Source organism: Staurois parvus, unplaced genomic scaffold (genome assembly GCF_062004578.1).
Source record: "Staurois parvus isolate SC_StPar_1 unplaced genomic scaffold, SC_StPar_1.0 ptg000126l, whole genome shotgun sequence".
NCBI lineage: Eukaryota > Metazoa > Chordata > Amphibia > Anura > Ranidae > Staurois > Staurois parvus.
In genome coordinates, this window is record NW_028317922.1 from 1,631,271 (window position 1) to 1,649,964 (window position 18,694).

The 18,694-nt window shown below is 43.8% G+C and overlaps 7 non-coding genes across 7 annotated transcripts; all 7 read left to right on the forward strand.

Moving 5' to 3' along the window:
* Positions 1 to 2,361: 2,361 nt before the first annotated feature.
* Positions 2,362 to 2,434, forward strand: TRNAF-GAA (transfer RNA phenylalanine (anticodon GAA)). Its single transcript has one exon. It is a non-coding gene; the product is annotated as a tRNA-Phe (tRNA).
* Positions 2,435 to 6,611: 4,177 nt separating this feature from the next.
* TRNAF-GAA (transfer RNA phenylalanine (anticodon GAA)) lies at positions 6,612 to 6,684 on the forward strand. The gene has a single exon. It is a non-coding gene; the product is annotated as a tRNA-Phe (tRNA).
* A 1,707-nt stretch (positions 6,685 to 8,391) lies between these two features.
* TRNAF-GAA (transfer RNA phenylalanine (anticodon GAA)) lies at positions 8,392 to 8,464 on the forward strand. The gene has a single exon. It is a non-coding gene; the product is annotated as a tRNA-Phe (tRNA).
* A 4,172-nt stretch (positions 8,465 to 12,636) lies between these two features.
* On the forward strand, positions 12,637 to 12,709 carry TRNAF-GAA (transfer RNA phenylalanine (anticodon GAA)). The gene has a single exon. It is a non-coding gene; the product is annotated as a tRNA-Phe (tRNA).
* A 2,050-nt stretch (positions 12,710 to 14,759) lies between these two features.
* Positions 14,760 to 14,832, forward strand: TRNAF-GAA (transfer RNA phenylalanine (anticodon GAA)). The gene has a single exon. It is a non-coding gene; the product is annotated as a tRNA-Phe (tRNA).
* Positions 14,833 to 15,102: 270 nt separating this feature from the next.
* Positions 15,103 to 15,175, forward strand: TRNAF-GAA (transfer RNA phenylalanine (anticodon GAA)). The gene has a single exon. It is a non-coding gene; the product is annotated as a tRNA-Phe (tRNA).
* Positions 15,176 to 16,883: 1,708 nt separating this feature from the next.
* Positions 16,884 to 16,956, forward strand: TRNAF-GAA (transfer RNA phenylalanine (anticodon GAA)). The gene has a single exon. It is a non-coding gene; the product is annotated as a tRNA-Phe (tRNA).
* Positions 16,957 to 18,694: the final 1,738 nt, after the last annotated feature.

Sequence of the window (18,694 nt, forward strand, 5' to 3'; positions counted from 1 at the left end):
GTCTGTGAGCTGTTGCTTTTCTCATGAATCGGGCTAGCGTATGCTCCATGCTTTGGCTTCTCACCTGTCTGTTGCTCATGACAGAACGGTGGCTTAGTCTCACTGGCAATTTAGTCGTGAATCTTGCTGCCTTTTCTCTTTTCCGGCAACATGCATAGGCATAAAAATCTCAATTCTCCATAGGCTCCTGTAACACCAACTTATAGTAGCCAACAATTGCTGAGGAAAGCACACGTCTTAAGCCGAAATAGCTCAGTTGGGAGAGCGTTAGACTGAAGATCTAAAGGTCCCTGGTTCTGTTCCGGGTTTCGGCAACTGCCTGCGTTTCTTTTGGTGTAACGCTTCCCGGCAAGACTGGGCAGACCAAGACCAAGGTTTAGAAACTGGTTCAGTGCATATTAGGGTCTCGGGCACAGCAGAAAAGCAATTGTACAACTTCCCGCAGTATATGGTTTTCTCAGCCAACGTGCAAGGACATTTCCAAAATCTATTCTTCTCAATAGGACCAGGTTACACCACCACATAGCGCTGCAAAGCCTTGGGGGAAAAAAAGGCAGGCATTTTGCATTGTTGCAGCCCTCACCTGCATTATGCCAATCAAACCAAGTGGAAGAGTCTGCTTCACAGAGGAAATGCAATGTGTCCGAAAGGAATGGCAGCGCGCAGCCGAGCAAAACAACTTATCAAATGCATTCCTGGGTGAACAAGACTTAGCCGGCTTTGAAAGATACTAAAAGTCACGGCGCAGCCAAAACTAGTCTTTGACAACTTGATGCAAGTAAATAGAACTTTTTTGAACCATGGGATGAATAAAATCCAATACATTTTCTTCCTCGTGCTGATGCATCAGACTAGAAAACCAGAAGCAGGTCAGAAAAAGTATCTTCGCGGTCCGAAATGACTTCCATGACAAAAGCTACAATTGCGCAGCTGAAGATTCTCAGCTTCCTCAGGTTGCAGGCCGCTTCTTCTTCCATACACACAAAATGAGAAGCATAACCACTCCTTCCTAGAAAAGGCAATATCACTTATTCAACCAATTTCCTTGCGGAGTCACTTCTCTTGCAGGGTCCCAAAAGACACAGTATACACGCAAGTCATTTTGATTTTGCCTTTCACTTTAGTTTGAAGAAAGATGTATGATTGTATGCCTTTTATCAGGAAAATTGGGTGAAAATGGCTACGTCAGATGAAAAGCAAAGCTTTAAAGCGAAGAAAGATTACAAACTGTATGACTTTTTCAGGGAAAGTGGCTCAAAATGGCTACGTCAGATGAAAAGCAAGAGGGTTAGCAGCTAGATAAGGTTCCTTTCGAAAAGAGAACACTTGGAGCATTTTCCTTCACTCTGGTCCTTTGGTAGTACTACGGCTGGTTTAAGGCTTCTTTAGAGCAGTGTATTTGGACTCCTCAAAACCTCTATCTAGCTTTAAAAATGTAAAGCCATATATTGCTTCCCACGTTGCATTTCATTGATTTCTAGCCTACTCGCATGAATTTGAACAATCTTGAATATTGTAAACTGACTTTGTGAAGATCCACCATTTTCTTTTTTGATTTCAGTGAAATGTATTCACAGTGCCCTGTGAATAGACTTTGCTGTGTCACACATTTCACAGAGTCTGATTTCCAACGTACAGATTTGCTGAGAGGAGGAGTTTCAGGAGGCAGAGTCAGTACAGGAATCACAGCTTGCAGGCAGCAAGGTACCATGGGAGCTGCAGTCCTTAGAAAATGAAAGTAAAGAGCAGAGAAGAAGCTGAACACCATGCCGGAAATCCAGGAAATTGTGGAAATAGATGGCCAGCAGAGAAACAGCAATCACAACATAAAAGGAGGTTACTGAGGCAAGCTTACATTGGTTTGTCAAGGGGAACTATTGCTCCTATTGTTCCTATTGCCATTACCATGCTGATGTTTGAAAATAAAAGTTTAGGCTGGGACTTTAGATCTCCTTTAAGGTCTCTGGGACCCCTTCGCCTTACCGCCACACACCTGCTGGCTTGCTCATTTGGAACGTGCCGAAATAACTCAGTTGGGAGAGCGTTAGACTGAAGATCTAAAGGTCCCTGGTTCGATCCCGGGTTTCGGCATCTGTTGTAGATTTAAGGAGAGTCCACCTGTCTGTGAGCTGTTGCTTTTCTCATGAATCGGGCTAGCGTATGCTCCATGCTTTGGCTTCTCACCTGTCTGTTGCTCATGACAGAACGGTGGCTTAGTCTCCCTGGCAATTTAGTTGTGAATCTTGCTGCCTTTTCTCTTTTCCGGCAACATGCATAGGCATAAAAATCTCAATTCTCCATAGGCTCCTGTCACACCAACTTATAGTAGCCAACAATTGCTGAGGAACGCACACGTCTTAAGCCGAAATAGCTCAGTTGGGAGAGCGTTAGACTGAAGATCTAAAGGTCCCTGGTTCAATCCCGGGTTTCGGCAACTGCCTGTGTTTGTTTTGGTGTAACGCTTCCCGGCAAGACTGGGCAGACCAAGACCAAGACCAAGGTTTAGAAACTGGGTCAGTGCATATTAGGGTCTCGGGCGCAGCAGAAAAGCAATTGTACAACTTCCCGCAGTATATGGTTTTCTCAGCCAACGTGCAAGGACATGTCCAAAATCTATTCTTCTCAATAGGACCAGGTAACACCACCACATAGCGCTGCAAACCCTTGGGGGAAAAAAAGGCTGGCATGTTGCATTGTTGCAGCCCTCACCTGCATTATGCCAATCAAACCAAGTGGAAGAGTCTGCTTCACAGAGGAAATGCAATGTGTCCGAAAGGAATGGCAGTGCGCAGCCGAGCAAAACAACTTATCAAATGCATTCCGGGGTGAACAAGACTTAGCCGGCTTTGAAAGATACTAAAAGTCACGGCGCCGCCAAAACTAGTCTTTGACAACTTGATGCAAGTAAATAGAACTTTTTTGAACCATGGGATGAATAAAATCCAATACATTTTCTTCCTCGTGCTGTTGCATTAGACTAGAAACCAGAAGCAGGTCAGAAAAAGTATCTTCGCGGTCCGAAATGACTTCCATGACAAAAGCTACAATTGCGCAGCTGAAGATTCTCAGCTTCCTCAGGTTGCAGGCCGCTTCTTCTTCCATGCACACAAAATGAGAAGCATAACCACTCCTTCCTAGAAAAGGCAATATCACTTATTCAACCAATTTCCTTGCGGAGTCACTTCTCTTGCAGGGTCCCAAAAGACACAGTATACACGCAAGTCATTTTGATTTTGCCTTTCACTTTAGTTTGAAGAAAGATGTATGATTGTATGCCTTTTATCAGGAAAATTGGGTGAAAATGGCTACGTCAGATGAAAAGCAAAGCTTTAAAGCGAAGAAAGATTACAAACTGTATGACTTTTTCAGGGAAAGTGGCTCAAAATGGCTACGTCAGATGAAAAGCAAGAGGGTTAGCAGCTAGATAAGGTTCCTTTCGAAAAGAGAACACTTGGAGCATTTTCCTTCACTCTGGTCCTTTGGTAGTACTACGGCTGGTTTAAGGCTTCTTTAGAGCAGTGTATTTGGACTCCTCAAAACCTCTATCTAGCTTTAAAAATGTAAAGCCATATATTGCTTCCCACGTTGCATTTCATTGATTTCTAGCCTACTCGCATGAATTTGAACAATCTTGAATATTGTAAACTGACTTTGTGAAGATCCACCAACATTTTCTTTTTTGATTTCAGTGAAATGTATTCACAGTGCCCTGTGAATAGACTTTGCTGTGTCACACATTTCACAGAGTCTGATTTCCAACGTACAGATTTGCTGAGAGGAGGAGTTTCAGGAGGCAGAGTCAGTACAGGAATCACAGCTTGCAGGCAGCAAGGTACCATGGGAGCTGCAGTCCTTAGAAAATGAAAGTAAAGAGCAGAGAAGAAGCTGAACACCATGCCGGAAATCCAGGAAATTGTGGAAATAGATGGCCAGCAGAGAAACAGCAATCACAACATAAAAGGAGGTTACTGAGGCAAGCTTACATTGGTTTGTCAAGGGGAACTATTGCTCCTATTGTTCCTATTGCCATTACCATGCTGATGTTTGAAAATAAAAGTTTAGGCTGGGACTTTAGATCTCCTTTAAGGTCTCTGGGACCCCTTCGCCTTACCGCCACACACCTGCTGGCTTGCTCATTTGGAACGTGCCGAAATAACTCAGTTGGGAGAGCGTTAGACTGAAGATCTAAAGGTCCCTGGTTCGATCCCGGGTTTCGGCATCTGTTGTAGGTTTAAGGAGAGTCCACCTGTCTGTGAGCTGTTGCTTTTCTCATGAATCGGGCTAGCGTATGCTCCATTCTTTGGCTTCTCACCTGTCTGTTGCTCATGACAGAACGGTGGCTTAGTCTCACTGGCAATTTAGTCGTGAATCTTGCTGCCTTTTCTCTTTTCCGGCAACATGCATAGGCATAAAAATCTCAATTCTCCATAGGCTCCTGTCACACCAACTTATAGTAGCCAACAATTGCTGAGGAAAGCACACATCTTAAGCCGAAATAGCTCAGTTGGGAGAGCGTTAGACTGAAGATCTAAAGGTTCCTGGTTCAATCCTGGGTTTCGGCAACTGCCTGCGTTTCTTTTGGTGTAACGCTTCCCGGCAAGACTGGGCAGACCAAGACCAAGGTTTAGAAACTGGTTCAGTGCATATTAGGGTCTCGGGCGCAGCAGAAAAGCAATTGTACAACTTCCCGCAGTATATGGTTTTCTCAGCCAACGTGCAAGGACATGTCCAAAATCTATTCTACTCAATAGGACCAGGTTACACCACCACATAGCACTGCAAAGCCTTGGGGGAAAAAAAGGCTGGCATGTTGCATTGTTGCAGCCCTCACCTGCGTTATGCCAATCAAACCAAGTGGAAGAGTCTGCTTCACAGAGGAAATGCAATGTGTCCGAAAGGAATGGCAGCGCGCAGCCGAGCAAAACAACTTATCAAATGCATTCCGGGGTGAACAAGACTTAGCCGGCTTTGAAAGATACTAAAAGTCACGGCGCTGCCAAAACTAGTCTTTGACAACTTGATGCAAGTAAATAGAACTTTTTTGAACCATGGGATGAATAAAATCCAATACATTTTCTTCCTCGTGCTGATGCATCAGACTAGAAACCAGAAGCAGGTCAGAAAAAGTATCTTCGCGGTCCGAAATGACTTCCATGACAAAAGTTACAATTGCGCAGCTGAATATTCTCAGCTTCCTCAGGTTGCAGGCCGCTTCTTCTTCCATGCACACAAAATGAGAAGCATAACCACTCCTTCCTAGAAAAGGCAATATCACTTATTCAACCAATTTCCTTGCGGAGTCACTTCTCTTGCAGGGTCCCAAAAGACACAGTATACACGCAAGTCATTTGGATTTTGCCTTTCACTTTAGTTTGAAGAAAGATGTATGATTGTATGCCTTTTATCAGGAAAATTGGGTGAAAATGGCTACGTCAGATGAAAAGCAAAGCTTTAAAGCGAAGAAAGATTACAAACTGTATGACTTTTTCAGGGAAAGTGGCTCAAAATGGCTACGTCAGATGAAAAGCAAGAGGGTTAGCAGCTAGATAAGGTTCCTTTCGAAAAGAGAACACTTGGAGCATTTTCCTTCACTCTGGTCCTTTGGTAGTACTACGGCTGGTTTAAGGCTTCTTTAGAGCAGTGTATTTGGACTCCTCAAAAACTCTATCTAGCTTTAAAAATGTAAAGCCATATATTGCTTCCCACGTTGCATTTCATTGATTTCTAGCCTACTCGCATGAATTTGAACAATCTTGAATATTGTAAACTGACTTTGTGAAGATCCACCAACATTTTCTTTTTTGATTTCAGTGAAATGTATTCACAGTGCCCTGTGAGTAGACTTTGCTGTGTCACACATTTCACAGAGTCTGAATTCCAACGTACAGATTTGCTGAGAGGAGGAGTTTCAGGAGGCAGAGTCAGTACAGGAATCACAGCTTGCAGGAAGCAAGGTACCATGGGAGCTGCAGTCCTTAGAAAATGAAAGTAAAGAGCAGAGAAGAAGCTGAACACCATGCCGGAAATCCAGGAAATTGTGGAAATAGATGGCCAGCAGAGAAACAGCAATCACAACATAAAAGGAGGTTACTGAGGCAAGCTTACATTGGTTTGTCAAGGGGAACTATTGCTCCTATTGTTCCTATTGCAATTACCATGCTGATGTTTGAAAATAAAAGTGTAGGCTGGGACTTTAGATCTCCTTTAAGGTCTCTGGGACCCCTTCGCCTTGCCGCCACACACCTGCTGGCTTGCTCCTTTGGAACGTGCCGAAATAGCTCAGTTGGGAGAGCGTTAGATTGAAGATCTAAAGGTCCCTGGTTCGATCCTGGGTTTCGGCATCTGTTGTAGGTTTAAGGAGAGTCCACCTGTCTGTGAGCTGTTGCTTTTCTCATGAATCGGGCTAGCGTATGCTCCATGCTTTGGCTTCTCACCTGTCTGTTGCTCATGACAGAACGGTGGCTTAGTCTCACTAGCAATTTAGTCGTGAATCTTGCTGCCTTTTCTCTTTTCCGGCAACATGCATAGGCATAAAAATCTCAATTCTCCATAGGCTCCTGTCACACCAACTTATAGTAGCCAACAATTGCTGAGGAAAGCACATGTCTTAAGCCGAAATAGCTCAGTTGGGAGAGCGTTAGACTGAAGATCTAAAGGTCCCTGGTTCAATCCCGGGTTTCGGCAACTGCCTGCGTTTCTTTTGGTGTAACGCTTCCCGGCAAGACTGGGCAGACCAAGACCAAGGTTTAGAAACTGGTTCAGTGCATATTAGGGTATCGGGCGCAGCAGAAAAGCAATTGTACAACTTCCCGCAGTATATGGTTTTCTCAGCCAACGTGCAAGGACATGTCCAAAATCTATTCTTCTCAATAGGACCAGGTTACACCACCACATAGCACTGCAAAGCCTTGGGGGAAAAAAAGGCTGGCATGTTGCATTGTTGCAGCCCTCACCTGCGTTATGCCAATCAAACCAAGTGGAAGAGTCTGCTTCACAGAGGAAATGCAATGTGTCCGAAAGGAATGGCAGCGCGCAGCCGAGCAAAACAACTTATCAAATGCATTCCGGGGTGAACAAGACTTAGCCGGCTTTGAAAGATACTAAAAGTCACGGCGCAGCCAAAACTAGTCTTTAACAACTTGATGCAAGTAAATAGAACTTTTTTGAACCATGGGATGAATAAAATCCAATACATTTTCTTCCTCGTGCTGATGCATCAGACTAGAAAACCAGAAGCAGGTCAGAAAAAGTATCTTCGCGGTCCGAAATGACTTCCATGACAAAAGCTACAATTGCGCAGCTGAAGATTCTCAGCTTCCTCAGGTTGCAGGCCGCTTCTTCTTCCATACACACAAAATGAGAAGCATAACCACTCCATCCTAGAAAAGGCAATATCACTTATTCAACCAATTTCCTTGCGGAGTCACTTCTCTTGCAGGGTCCCAAAAGACACAGTATACACGCAAGTCATTTGGATTTTGCCTTTCACTTTAGTTTGAAGAAAGATGTATGATTGTATTCCTTTTATCAGGAAAATTGGGTGAAAATGGCTACGTCAGATGAAAAGCAAAGCTTTAAAGCGAAGAAAGATTACAAACTGTATGACTTTTTCAGGGAAAGTGGCTCAAAATGGCTACGTCAGATGAAAAGCAAGAGGGTTAGCAGCTAGATAAGGTTCCTTTCGAAAAGAGAACACTTGGAGCATTTTCCTTCACTCTGGTCCTTTGGTAGTACTACGGCTGGTTTAAGGCTTCTTTAGAGCAGTGTATTTGGACTCCTCAAAACCTCTATCTAGCTTTAAAAATGTAAAGCCATATATTGCTTCCCACGTTGCATTTCATTGATTTCTAGCCTACTCGCATGAATTTGAACAATCTTGAATATTGTAAACTGACTTTGTGAAGATCCACCAACATTTTCTTTTTTTATTTCAGTGAAATGTATTCACAGTGCCCTGTGAGTAGACTTTGCTGTGTCACACATTTCACAGAGTCTGAATTCCAACGTACAGATTTGCTGAGAGGAGGAGTTTCAGGAGGCAGAGTCAGTACAGGAATCACAGCTTGCAGGAAGCAAGGTACCATGGGAGCTGCAGTCCTTAGAAAATGAAAGTAAAGAGCAGAGAAGAAGCTGAACACCATGCCGGAAATCCAGGAAATTGTGGAAATAGATGGCCAGCAGAGAAACAGCAATCACAACATAAAAGGAGGTTACTGAGGCAAGCTTACATTGGTTTGTCAAGGGGAACTATTGCTCCTATTGTTCCTATTGCAATTACCATGCTGATGTTTGAAAATAAAAGTGTAGGCTGGGACTTTAGATCTCCTTTAAGGTCTCTGGGACCCCTTCGCCTTGCCGCCACACACCTGCTGGCTTGCTCCTTTGGAACGTGCCGAAATAGCTCAGTTGGGAGAGCGTTAGACTGAAGATCTAAAGGTCCCTGGTTCGATCCCGGGTTTCGGCATCTGTTGTAGGTTTAAGGAGAGTCCACCTGTCTGTGAGCTGTTGCTTTTCTCATGAATCGGGCTAGCGTATGCTCCATGCATTGGCTTCTCACCTGTCTGTTGCTCATGACTGAACGGTGGCTTAGTCTCACTGGCAATTTAGTCGTGAATCTTGCTGCCTTTTCTCTTTTCCGGCAACATGCATAGGCATAAAAATCTCAATTCTCCATAGGCTCCTGTAACACCAACTTATAGTAGCCAACAATTGCTGAGGAAAGCACACATCTTAAGCCGAAATAGCTCAGTTGGGAGAGCGTTAGACTGAAGATCTAAAGGTCCCTGGTTCTATTCCGGGTTTCGGCAACTGCCTGCGTTTCTTTTGGTGTAACGCTTCCCGGCAAGACTGGGCAGACCAAGACCAAGGTTTAGAAACTTGTTCAGTGCATATTAGGGTCTCGGGCACAGCAGAAAAGCAATTGTACAACTTCCAGCAGTATATGGTTTTCTCAGCCAACGTGCAAGGACATTTCCAAAATCTATTCTTCTCAATAGGACCAGTTTACACCACCACATAGCGCTGCAAAGCCTTGGGGGAAAAAAAGGCTGGCATGTTGCATTGTTGCAGCCCTCACCTGCATTATGCCAATCAAACCAAGTGGAAGAGTCTGCTTCACAGAGGAAATGCAATGTGTCCGAAAGGAATGGCAGCGCGCAGCCGAGCAAAACAACTTATCAAATGCATTCCGGGGTGAACAAGACTTAGCCGGCTTTGAAAGATACTAAAAGTCACGGCGCTGCCAAAACTAGTCTTTGACAACTTGATGCAAGTAAATAGAACTTTTTTGAACCATGGGATGAATAAAATCCAATACATTTTCTTCCTCGTGCTGATGCATCAGACTAGAAAACCAGAAGCAGGTCAGAAAAAGTATCTTCGCGGTCCGAAATGACTTCCATGACAAAAGCTACAATTGCGCAGCTGAAGATTCTCAGCTTCCTCAGGTTGCAGGCCGCTTCTTCTTCCATACACACAAAATGAGAAGCATAACCACTCCTTCCTAGAAAAGGCAATATCACTTATTCAACCAATTTCCTTGCGGAGTCACTTCTCTTGCAGGGTCCCAAAAGACACAGTATACACGCAAGTCATTTTGATTTTGCCTTTCACTTTAGTTTGAAGAAAGATGTATGATTGTATGCCTTTTATCAGGAAAATTGGGTAAAAATGGCTACGTCAGATGAAAAGCAAAGCTTTAAAGCGAAGAAAGATTACAAACTGTATGACTTTTTCAGGGAAAGTGGCTCAAAATGGCTACGTCAGATGAAAAGCAAGAGGGTTAGCAGCTAGATAAGGTTCCTTTCGAAAAGAGAACACTTGGAGCATTTTCCTTCACTCTGGTCCTTTGGTAGTACTACGGCTGGTTTAAGGCTTCTTTAGAGCAGTGTATTTGGACTCCTCAAAACCTCTATCTAGCTTTAAAAATGTAAAGCCATATATTGCTTCCCACGTTGCATTTCATTGATTTCTAGCCTACTCGCATGAATTTGAACAATCTTGAATATTGTAAACTGACTTTGTGAAGATCCACCAACATTTTCTTTTTTGATTTCAGTGAAATGTATTCACAGTGCCCTGTGAGTAGACTTTGCTGTGTCACACATTTCACAGAGTCTGATTTCCAACGTACAGATTTGCTGAGAGGAGGAGTTTCAGGAGGCAGAGTCAGTACAGGAATCACAGCTTGCAGGCAGCAAGGTACCATGGGAGCTGCAGTCCTTAGAAAATGAAAGTAAAGAGCAGAGAAGAAGCTGAACACCATGCCGGAAATCCAGGAAATTGTGGAAATAGATGGCCAGCAGAGAAACAGCAATCACAACATAAAAGGAGGTTACTGAGGCAAGCTTACATTGGTTTGTCAAGGGGAACTATTGCTCCTATTGTTCCTATTGCCATTACCATGCTGATGTTTGAAAATAAAAGTGTAGGCTGGGACTTTAGATCTCCTTTAAGGTCTCTGGGACCCCTTCGCCTTGCCGCCACACACCTGCTGGCTTGCTCCTTTGGAACGTGCCGAAATAGCTCAGTTGGGAGAGCGTTAGACTGAAGATCTAAAGGTCCCTGGTTCGATCCCGGGTTTCAGCATCTGTTGTAGATTTAAGGAGAGTCCACCTGTCTGTGAGCTGTTGCTTTTCTCATGAATCGGGCTAGCGTATGCTCCATGCTTTGGCTTCTCACCTGTCTGTTGCTCATGACAGAACGGTGGCTTAGTCTCCCTGGCAATTTAGTCGTGAATCTTGCTGCCTTTTCTCTTTTCCGGCAACATGCATAGGCATAAAAATCTCAATTCTCCATAGGCTCCTGTCACACCAACTTATAGTAGCCAACAATTGCTGAGGAAAGCACACGTCTTAAGCCGAAATAGCTCAGTTGGGAGAGCGTTTGACTGAAGATCTAAAGGTCCCTGGTTCAATCCCGGGTTTCGGCAACTGCCTGCGTTTCTTTTGGTTTAACGCTTCCCAGCAAGACTGGGCAGACCAAGACCAAGGTTTAGAAACTGGTTCAGTGCATATTAGGGTCTCGGGCGCAGCAGAAAAGCAATTGTACAATTTCCCGCAGTATATGGTTTTCTCAGCCAACGTGCAAGGACATGTCCAAAATCTATTCTTCTCAATAGGACCAGGTTACACCACCACATAGCGCTGGAAAGCCTTGGGGGAAAAAAAGGCTGGCATGTTGCATTGTTGCAGCCCTCACCTGCATTATGCCAATCAAACCAAGTGGAAGAGTCTGCTTCACAGAGGAAATGTAATGTGTCCGAAAGGAATGGCAGCGCGCAGCCGAGCAAAACAACTTATCAAATGCATTCCGGGGTGAACAAGACTTAGCCGGCTTTGAAAGATACTAAAAGTCACGGCGCCGCCAAAACTAGTCTTTGACAACTTGATGCAAGTAAATAGAACTTTTTTGAACCATGGGATGAATAAAATCCAATACATTTTCTTCCTCGTGCTGATGCATCAGACTAGAAACCAGAAGCAGGTCAGAAAAAGTATCTTCGCGGTCCGAAATGACTTCCATGACAAAAGTTACCATTGCGCAGATGAAGATTCTCAGCTTCCTCAGTTTGCAGGCCGCTTCTTCTTCCATGCACACAAAATGAGAAGCATAACCACTCCTTCCTAGAAAAGGCAATATCACTTATTCAACCAATTTCCTTGCGGAGTCACTTCTCTTGCAGGGTCCCAAAAGACACAGTATACACGCAAGTCATTTTGATTTTGCCTTTCACTTTAGTTTGAAGAAAGATGTATGATTGTATGCCTTTTATCAGGAAAATTGGGTGAAAATGGCTACGTCAGATGAAAAGCAAAGCTTTAAAGCGAAGAAAGATTACAAACTGTATGACTTTTTCAGGGAAAGTGGCTCAAAATGGCTACGTCAGATGAAAAGCAAGAGGGTTAGCAGCTAGATAAGGTTCCTTTCGAAAAGAGAACACTTGGAGCATTTTCCTTCACTCTGGTCCTTTGGTAGTACTACGGCTGGTTTAAGGCTTCTTTAGAGCAGTGTATTTGGACTCCTCAAAACCTCTATCTAGCTTTAAAAATGTAAAGCCATATATTGCTTCCCACGTTGCACTTCATTGATTTCTAGCCTACTCGCATGAATTTGAACAATCTTGAATATTGTAAACTGACTTTGTGAAGATCCACCAACATTTTCTTTTTTGATTTCAGTGAAATGTATTCACAGTGCCCTGTGAGTAGACTTTGCTGTGTCACACATTTCACAGAGTCTGATTTCCAACGTACAGATTTGCTGAGAGGAGGAGTTTCAGGAGGCAGAGTCAGTACAGGAATCACAGCTTGCAGGCAGCAAGGTACCATGGGAGCTGCAGTCCTTAGAAAATGAAAGTAAAGAGCAGAGAAGAAGCTGAACACCATGCCGGAAATCCAGGAAATTGTGGAAATAGATGGCCAGCAGAGAAACAGCAATCACAACATAAAAGGAGGTTACTGAGGCAAGCTTACATTGGTTTGTCAAGGGGAACTATTGCTCCTATTGTTCCTATTGCCATTACCATGCTGATGTTTGAAAATAAAAGTGTAGGCTGGGACTTTAGATCTCCTTTAATGTCTCTGGGACCCCTTCGCCTTGCCGCCACACACCTGCTGGCTTTCTCCTTTAGAATGTGCCGAAATAGCTCAGTTGGGAGAGCATTAGACTGAAGATCTAAAGGTCCCTGGTTCGATCCCGGGTTTCGGCATCTGTTGTAGGTTTAAGGAGAGTCCTCCTGTCTGTGAGCTGTTGCTTTTCTCATGAATCGGGCTAGCGTATGCTCCATGCTTTGGCTTCTCACCTGTCTGTTGCTCATGACAGAACGGTGGCTTAGTCTCACTGGCAATTTAGTCGTGAATCTTGCTGCCTTTTCTCTTTTCCGGCAACATGCATAGGCATAAAAATCTCAATTCTCCATAGGCTCCTGTCACACCAACTTATAGTAGCCAACAATTGCTGAGGAAAGCACATGTCTTAAGCTGAAATAGCTCAGTTGGGAGAGCATTAGACTGAAGATCTAAAGGTCCCTGGTTCAATTCCGGGTTTTGGCAACTGCCTCCGTTTCTTTTGGTGTAACGCTTCCCGGCAAGACTGGGCAGACCAAGACCAAGGTTTAGAAACTGGTTCAGTGCATATTAGGGTTTCGGGCGCAGCAGAAAAGCAATTGTACAATTTCCCGCAGTATATGGTTTTCTCAGCCAACGTGCAAGGACATGTCCAAAATCTATTCTTCTCAATAGGACCAGGTTACACCACCACATAGCGCTGGAAAGCCTTGGGGGAAAAAAAGGCTGGCATGTTGCATTGTTGCAGCCCTCACCTGCGTTATGCCAATCAAACCAAGTGGAAGAGTCTGCTTCACAGAGGAAATGCAATGTGTCCGAAAGGAATGGCAGCGCGCAGCCGAGCAAATCAACTTATCAAATGCATTCCGGGGTGAACAAGACTTAGCCGGCTTTGAAAGATACTAAAAGTCACGGCGCCGCCAAAACTAGTCTTTGACAACTTGATGCAAGTAAATAGAACTTTTTTGAACCATGGGATGAATAAAATCCAATACATTTTCTTCCTCGTGCTGATGCATCAGACTAGAAAACCAGAAGCAGGTCAGAAAAAGTATCTTCGCGGTCCGAAATTACTTCCATGACAAAAGCTACAATTGCGCAGCTGAAGATTCTCAGCTTCCTCAGGTTGCAGGCCGCTTCTTCTTTCATACACACAAAATTAGAAGCATAACCACTCCTTCCTAGAAAAGGCAATATCACTTATTCAACCAATTTCCTTGCGGAGTCACTTCTCTTGCAGGGTCCCAAAAGACACAGTATACACGCAAGTCATTTGGATTTTGCCTTTCACTTTAGTTTGAAGAAAGATGTATGATTGTATGCCTTTTATCAGGAAAATTGGGTGAAAATGGCTACGTCAGATGAAAAGCAAAGCTTTAAAGCGAAGAAAGATTACAAACTGTATGACTTTTTCAGGGAAAGTGGCTCAAAATGGCTACGTCAGATGAAAAGCAAGAGGGTGAGCAGCTAGATAAGGTTCCTTTCGAAAAGAGAACACTTGGAGCATTTTCCTTGACTCTGGTCCTTTGGTAGTACTACGGCTGGTTTAAGGCTTCTTTAGAGCAGTGTATTTGGACTCCTCAAAACCTCTATCTAGCTTTAAAAATGTAAAGCCATATATTGCTTCCCACGTTGCATTTCATTGATTTCTAGCCTACTCGCATGAATTTGAACAATCTTGAATATTGTAAACTGACTTTGTGAAGATCCACCAACATTTTCTTTTTTGATTTCAGTGAAATGTATTCACAGTGCCCTGTGAGTAGACTTTGCTGTGTCACACATTTCACAGAGTCTGATTTCCAACGTACAGATTTGCTGAGAGGAGGAGTTTCAGGAGGCAGAGTCAGTACAGGAATCACAGCTTGCAGGCAGCAAGGTACCATGGGAGCTGCAGTCCTTAGAAAATGAAAGTAAAGAGCAGAGAAGAAGCTGAACACCATGCCGGAAATCCAGGAAATTGTGGAAATAGATGGCCAGCAGAGAAACAGCAATCACAACATAAAAGGAGGTTACTGACGCAAGCATACATTGGTTTGTCAAGGGGAACTATTGCTCCTATTGTTCCTATTGCCATTACCATGCTGATGTTTGAAAATAAAAGTGTAGGCTGGGACTTTAGATCTCCTTTAAGGTCTCTGGGACCCCTTCGCCTTGCCGCCACACACCTGCTGGCTTGCTCCTTTGGAATGTGCCAAAATAGCTCAGTTGGGAGAGCGTTAGACTGAAGATCTAAAGGTCCCTGGTTCGATCCCGGGTTTCGGCATCTGTTGTAGGTTTAAGGAGAGTCCACCTGTCTGTGAGCTGTTGCTTTTCTCATGAATCGGGCTAGCGTATGCTCCATGCTTTGGCTTCTCACCTGTCTGTTGCTCATGACTGAACGGTGGCTTAGTCTCACTGGCAATTTAGTCACGAATCTTGCTGCCTTTTCTCTTTTCCGGCAACATGCATAGGCATAAAAATCTCAATTCTCCATAGGCTCCTGTAACACCAAATTATAGTAGCCAACAATTGCTGAGGAAAGCACACGTCTTAAGCCGAAATAGCTCAGTTGGGAGAGCGTTAGACTGAAGATCTAAAGGTCCCTGGTTCAATCCCGGGTTTCGGCAACTGCCTGCGTTTCTTTTGGTGTAACGCTTAACGGCAAGACTGGGCAGACCAAGACCAAGGTTTAGAAACTGGTTCAGTGCATATTACGGTCTCGGGCGCAGCAGAAAAGCAATTGTACAACTTCCCGCAGTATATGGTTTTCTCAGCCAATGTGCAAGGACATGTCCAAAATCTATTCTTCTCAATAGGACCAGGTTACACCACCACATAGCGATTGCAAAGCCTTGGGGGAAAAAAAGGCTGGCATGTTGCATTGTTGCAGCCCTCACCTGCGTTATGCCAATCAAACCAAGTGGAAGAGTCTGCTTCACAGAGGAAACGCAATGTGTCCGAAAGGAATGGCAGCGCGCAGCCGAGCAAAACAACTTATCAAATGCATTCCGGGGTGAACAAGACTTAGCCGGCTTTGAAAGATACTAAAAGTCACGGCGCAGCCAAAACTAGTCTTTGACAACTTGATGCAAGTAAATAGAACTTTTTTGAACCATGGGATGAATAAAATCCAATACATTTTCTTCCTCGTGCTGATGCATCAGACTAGAAAACCAGAAGCAGGTCAGAAAAAGTATCTTCGCGGTCCGAAATGACTTCCATGACAAAAGCTACAATTGCGCAGCTGAAGATTCTCAGCTTCCTCAGGTTGCAGGCCGCTTCTTCTTCCATACACACAAAATGAGAAGCATAACCACTCCTTCCTAGAAAAGGCAATATCACTTATTCAACCAATTTCCTTGCGGAGTCACTTCTCTTGCAGGGTCCCAAAAGACACAGTATACACGCAAGTCATTTGGATTTTGCCTTTCACTTTAGTTTGAAGAAAGATGTATGATTGTATTCCTTTTATCAGGAAAATTGGGTGAAAATGGCTACGTCAGATGAAAAGCAAAGCTTTAAAGCGAAGAAAGATTACAAACTGTATGACTTTTTCAGGGAAAGTGGCTCAAAATGGCTACGTCAGATGAAAAGCAAGAGGGTTAGCAGCTAGATAAGGTTCCTTTCGAAAAGAGAACACTTGGAGCATTTTCCTTCACTCTGGTCCTTTGGTAGTACTACGGCTGGTTTAAGGCTTCTTTAGAGCAGTGTATTTGGACTCCTCAAAACCTCTATCTAGCTTTAAAAATGTAAAGCCATATATTGCTTCCCACGTTGCATTTCATTGATTTCTAGCCTACTCGCATGAATTTGAACAATCTTGAATATTGTAAACTGACTTTGTGAAGATCCACCAACATTTTCTTTTTTGATTTCAGTGAAATGTATTCACAGTGCCCTGTGAGTAGACTTTGCTGTGTCACACATTTCACAGAGTCTGAATTCCAACGTACAGATTTGCTGAGAGGAGGAGTTTCAGGAGGCAGAGTCAGTACAGGAATCACAGCTTGCAGGCAGCAAGGTACCATGGGAGCTGCAGTCCTTAGAAAATGAAAGTAAAGAGCAGAGAAGAAGCTGAACACCATGCCGGAAATCCAGGAAATTGTGGAAATAGATGGCCAGCAGAGAAACAGCAATCACAACATAAAAGGAGGTTACTGAGGCAAGCTTACATTGGTTTGTCAAGGGGAACTATTGCTCCTATTGTTCCTATTGCCATTACCATGCTGATGTTTGAAAATAAAAGTGTAGGCTGGGACTTTAGATCTCCTTTAAGGTCTCTGGGACCCCTTCGCCTTGCCGCCACACACCTGCTGGCTTGCTCCTTTAGAATGTGCCGAAATAGCTCAGTTGGGAGAGCGTTAGATTGAAGATCTAAAGGTCCCTGGTTCGATCCCGGGTTTCGGCATCTGTTGTAGGTTTAAGGAGAGTCCACCTGTCTGTGAGCTGTTGCTTTTCTCATGAATTGGGCTAGCGTATGCTCCATTCTTTGGCTTCTCACCTGTCTGTTGCTCATGACAGAACGGTGGCTTAGTCTCACTGGCAATTTAGTCGTGAATCTTGCTGCCTTTTCTCTTTTCCGGCAACATGCATAGGCATAAAAATCTCAATTCTCCATAGGCTCCTGTCACACCAACTTATAGTAGCCAACAATTGCTGAGGAAAGCACACGTCTTAAGCCGAAATAGCTCAGTTGGGAGAGCGTTTGACTGAAGATCTAAAGGTCCCTGGTTCAATCCCGGGTTTCGGCAACTGCCTGCGTTTCTTTTGGTTTAACGCTTCCCAGCAAGACTGGGCAGACCAAGACCAAGGTTTAGAAACTGGTTCAGTGCATATTAGGGTCTCGGGCGCAGCAGAAAAGCAATTGTACAATTTCCCGCAGTATATGGTTTTCTCAGCCAACGTGCAAGGACATGTCCAAAATCTATTCTTCTCAATAGGACCAGGTTACACCACCACATAGCGCTGGAAAGCCTTGGGGGAAAAAAAGGCTGGCATGTTGCATTGTTGCAGCCCTCACCTGCGTTATGCCAATCAAACCAAGTGGAAGAGTCTGCTTCACAGAGGAAATGTAATGTGTCCGAAAGGAATGGCAGCGCGCAGCCGAGCAAAACAACTTATCAAATGCATTCCGGGGTGAACAAGACTTAGCCGGCTTTGAAAGATACTAAAAGTCACGGCGCCGCCAAAACTAGTCTTTGACAACTTGATGCAAGTAAATAGAACTTTTTTGAACCATGGGATGAATAAAATCCAATACATTTTCTTCCTCGTGCTGATGCATCAGACTAGAAAACCAGAAGCAGGTCAGAAAAAGTATCTTCGCGGTCCGAAATGACTTCCATGACAAAAGCTACAATTGCGCAGCTGAAGATTCTCAGCTTCCTCAGGTTGCAGGCCGCTTCTTCTTTCATACACACAAAATGAGAAGCATAACCACTCCTTCCTAGAAAAGGCAATATCACTTATTCAACCAATTTCCTTGCGGAGTCACTTCTCTTGCAGGGTCCCAAAAGACACAGTATACAAGCAAGTCATTTGGATTTTGCCTTTCACTTTAGTTTGAAGAAAGATGTATGATTGTATTCCTTTTATCAGGAAAATTGGGTGAAAATGGCTACGTCAGATGAAAAGCAAAGCTTTAAAGCGAAGAAAGATTACAAACTGTATGACTTTTTCAGGGAAAGTGGGTCAAAATGGCTACGTCAGATGAAAAGCAAGAGGGTTAGCAGCTAGATAAGGTTCCTTTCGAAAAGAGAACACTTGGAGCATTTTCCTTCACTCTGGTCCTTTGGTAGTACTACGGCTGGTTTAAGGCTTCTTTAGAGCAGTGTATTTGGACTCCTCAAAACCTCTATCTAGCTTTAAAAATGTAAAGCCATATATTGCTTCCCACGTTGCATTTCATTGATTTCTAGCCTACTCGCATGAATTTGAACAATCTTGAATATTGTAAACTGACTTTGTGAAGATCCACCAACATTTTCTTTTTTGATTTCAGTGAAATGTATTCACAGTGCCCTGTGAGTAGACTTTGCTGTGTCACACATTTCACAGAGTCTGAATTCCAACGTACAGATTTGCTGAGAGGAGGAGTTTCAGGAGGCAGAGTCAGTACAGGAATCACAGCTTGCAGGAAGCAAGGT